The 2,500-nt window shown below is 45.3% G+C and overlaps 7 non-coding genes and 5 pseudogenes across 7 annotated transcripts; all 12 read left to right on the top strand.

Moving 5' to 3' along the window:
• Nucleotide 1: 1 nt before the first annotated feature.
• On the top strand, nucleotides 2-120 carry LOC142129330 (5S ribosomal RNA; annotated as a pseudogene).
• Nucleotides 121-203: 83 nt separating this feature from the next.
• Nucleotides 204-322, top strand: LOC142129107 (5S ribosomal RNA). The gene has a single exon (XR_012685713.1). It is a non-coding gene; the product is annotated as a 5S ribosomal RNA (ribosomal RNA).
• An 84-nt stretch (nucleotides 323-406) lies between these two features.
• On the top strand, nucleotides 407-525 carry LOC142129182 (5S ribosomal RNA). The gene has a single exon (XR_012685782.1). It is a non-coding gene; the product is annotated as a 5S ribosomal RNA (ribosomal RNA).
• Nucleotides 526-607: 82 nt separating this feature from the next.
• Nucleotides 608-726, top strand: LOC142129195 (5S ribosomal RNA). Its single transcript, XR_012685794.1, has one exon. It is a non-coding gene; the product is annotated as a 5S ribosomal RNA (ribosomal RNA).
• An 83-nt stretch (nucleotides 727-809) lies between these two features.
• On the top strand, nucleotides 810-928 carry LOC142129324 (5S ribosomal RNA; annotated as a pseudogene).
• Nucleotides 929-1,013: 85 nt separating this feature from the next.
• Nucleotides 1,014-1,132, top strand: LOC142129483 (5S ribosomal RNA). The gene has a single exon (XR_012685859.1). It is a non-coding gene; the product is annotated as a 5S ribosomal RNA (ribosomal RNA).
• An 84-nt stretch (nucleotides 1,133-1,216) lies between these two features.
• LOC142129329 (5S ribosomal RNA) lies at nucleotides 1,217-1,335 on the top strand (annotated as a pseudogene).
• Nucleotides 1,336-1,419: 84 nt separating this feature from the next.
• On the top strand, nucleotides 1,420-1,538 carry LOC142129106 (5S ribosomal RNA). Its single transcript, XR_012685712.1, has one exon. It is a non-coding gene; the product is annotated as a 5S ribosomal RNA (ribosomal RNA).
• Nucleotides 1,539-1,826: 288 nt separating this feature from the next.
• On the top strand, nucleotides 1,827-1,945 carry LOC142129406 (5S ribosomal RNA; annotated as a pseudogene).
• An 84-nt stretch (nucleotides 1,946-2,029) lies between these two features.
• LOC142129167 (5S ribosomal RNA) lies at nucleotides 2,030-2,148 on the top strand. Its single transcript, XR_012685768.1, has one exon. It is a non-coding gene; the product is annotated as a 5S ribosomal RNA (ribosomal RNA).
• An 83-nt stretch (nucleotides 2,149-2,231) lies between these two features.
• Nucleotides 2,232-2,350, top strand: LOC142129194 (5S ribosomal RNA). The gene has a single exon (XR_012685793.1). It is a non-coding gene; the product is annotated as a 5S ribosomal RNA (ribosomal RNA).
• An 84-nt stretch (nucleotides 2,351-2,434) lies between these two features.
• LOC142129407 (5S ribosomal RNA) overlaps nucleotides 2,435-2,500 on the top strand; it is a 119-nt pseudogene continuing 53 nt past the window's right edge.

Here is a 2,500-nt window from a genome sequence, read left to right as displayed (position 1 = left end):
TACATACAGCCACACCACCCTGAACAAGCCCAATCTCGTCTGATCTTGGAAGCTAAGCAGGGCCTGGCCTGGTTAGTACTTGGATGGGAGACCACCTGGGAATACCAGGTGCTGTAGGCAGTTTTTTTTTATTTTCTCTTGTTCCGGCTTCCTTCAATGCTGGTTTTGAGATGTATAAGAGATGTAGGTCATTAGGAAACCATACCTACAGCCACACCACCCTGAACAAGCCCAATCTCATCTGATCTTGGAAGCTAAGAAGGGCTGGGCCTGGTTAGTACTTGGATGGGAGACCACCTGGGAATACCAGGTGCTGTAGGCAATTTTTTTTTATTTTCTCTTGTTCCGGCTTCCTTCAATGCTGGTTTTAAGATGTATAAGAGATGTAGGTCATTAGGAAACCAATACCTACAGCCACACCACCCTGAACAAGCCCAGTCTCATCTGATCTTGGAAGCTAAGCAGGGCCAGGCCTGGTTAGTACTTGGATGGGAGACCACCTGGGAATACCAGGTGCTGTAGGCCTTTTATTTTATTTTTTCTTGTTCCGGCTTCCTTCAATGCTGGTTTTCAGATGTATAAGAGATGTAGGTCATTAGGAAACCATACCTACAGCCACACCACCCTGAACAAGCCCAATCTCATCTGATCTTGGAAGCTAAGAAGGGCTGGGCCTGGTTAATACTTGGATGGGAGACCACCTGGGAATACCAGGTGCTGTAGGCCTTTTTTTTTATTTTCTCTTGTTCCGTCTTCCTTCAATGCTGGTTTTGAGATGTATAAGAGATGTAGGTCATTAGAAAAACAACGCCTACAGTCACACCACCCTGAACAAGCCCAATCTCATCTGATCATGGAAGCTAAGAAGGGCTGGGCCTGGTTAATACTTGGATGGGAGACCACCTGGGAATACCAGGTGCTGTAGGCCTTTTTTTTTTTATTTTCTCTTGTTCCGGCTTCCTTCAATGCTGGTTTTGAGATGTATAAGAGATGTAGGTCATTAGAAAAACAATACCTACAGCCACACCACCCTGAACAAGCCCAATCTCATCTGATCTTGGAAGCTAAGCAGGACCGGGCCTGGTTAGTACTTGGATGGGAGACCACCTGGGAATACCAGGTGCTGTAGGCCATTTTTTTTTATTTTCTCTTGTTCCGGCTTCCTTCAATGCTGGTTTTGAGATGTATAAGAGATGTAGGTCATTAGGAAACCAATACATACAGCCACACCACCCTGAACAAGCCCAATCTCGTCTGATCTTGGAAGCTAAGCAGGGCCTGGCCTGGTTAGTACTTGGATGGGAGACCACCTGGGAATACCAGGTGCTGTAGGCAGTTTTTTTTTTATTTTCTCTTGTTCCGGCTTCCTTCAATGCTGGTTTTGAGATGTATAAGAGATGTAGGTCATTAGGAAACCATACCTACAGCCACACCACCCTGAACAAGCCCAATCTCATCTGATCTTGGAAGCTAAGAAGGGCTGGGCCTGGTTAGTACTTGGATGGGAGACCACCTGGGAATACCAGGTGCTGTAGGCAATTTTTTTTTATTTTCTCTTGTTCCGGCTTCCTTCAATGCTGGTTTTAAGATGTATAAGAGATGTAGGTCATTAGGAAATCAATATCTACAGCCACACCACCCTGAACAAGCCCAATCTCGTCTGATCTTCAAAGCTAAGCAGGGCCAGGCCTGGTTAATAATTGGATTGGAGACCACCTGGGAATACCATTTGCTTTAGGCAATTTTTTTTTTATTTTCTCTTGTTCCGGCTTCCTTCGAAGCTGGTTTTGAGATGTATAAGAGATGTAGGTCTTTAGGAAACCAATACCTACAGCCACACCACCCTGAACAAGCCCAATCTCATCTGATCTTGGAAGCTAAGAAGTGCCAGGCCTGGTTAGTACTTGGATGGGAGACCACCTGGGAATACCAGGTGCTGTAGGCAATTTTTTTTTATTTTCTCTTGTTCCGACTTCCTTCAATGCTGGTTTTGAGATGTATAAGAGATGTAGGTCATTAGAAAACCAATACCTACAGCCACACGACCCTGAACAAGCCCAATCTCGTCTGATCTTGGAAGCTAAGCAGGGCCTGGCCTGGTTAGTACTTGGATGGGAGACCACCTGGGAATACCAGGTGCTGTAGGCAGTTTTTTTTTATTTTCTCTTGTTCCGGCTTCCTTCAATGCTGGTTTTGAGATGTATAAGAGATGTAGGTCATTAGGAAAGCATACCTACAGCCACACCACCCTGAACAAGCCCAATCTCATCTGATCTTGGAAGCTAAGAAGGGCTGGGCCTGGTTAATACTTGGATGGGAGACCACCTGGGAATACCAGGTGCTGTAGGCCTTTTTTTTTTATTTTCTCTTGTTCCGTCTTCCTTCAATGCTGGTTTTGAGATGTATAAGAGATGTAGGTCATTAGAAAAACAATACCTACAGTCACACCACCCTGAACAAGCCCAATCTCATCTGATCTTGGGAGCTAAGCAGGGACAGG

The sequence above is a fragment of the Mixophyes fleayi genome, unplaced genomic scaffold, assembly GCF_038048845.1.
Source record: "Mixophyes fleayi isolate aMixFle1 unplaced genomic scaffold, aMixFle1.hap1 Scaffold_313, whole genome shotgun sequence".
NCBI classification, from domain to species: Eukaryota; Metazoa; Chordata; class Amphibia; order Anura; family Limnodynastidae; genus Mixophyes; species Mixophyes fleayi.
This window is presented reverse-complemented; position numbering and strand designations above follow the sequence as displayed.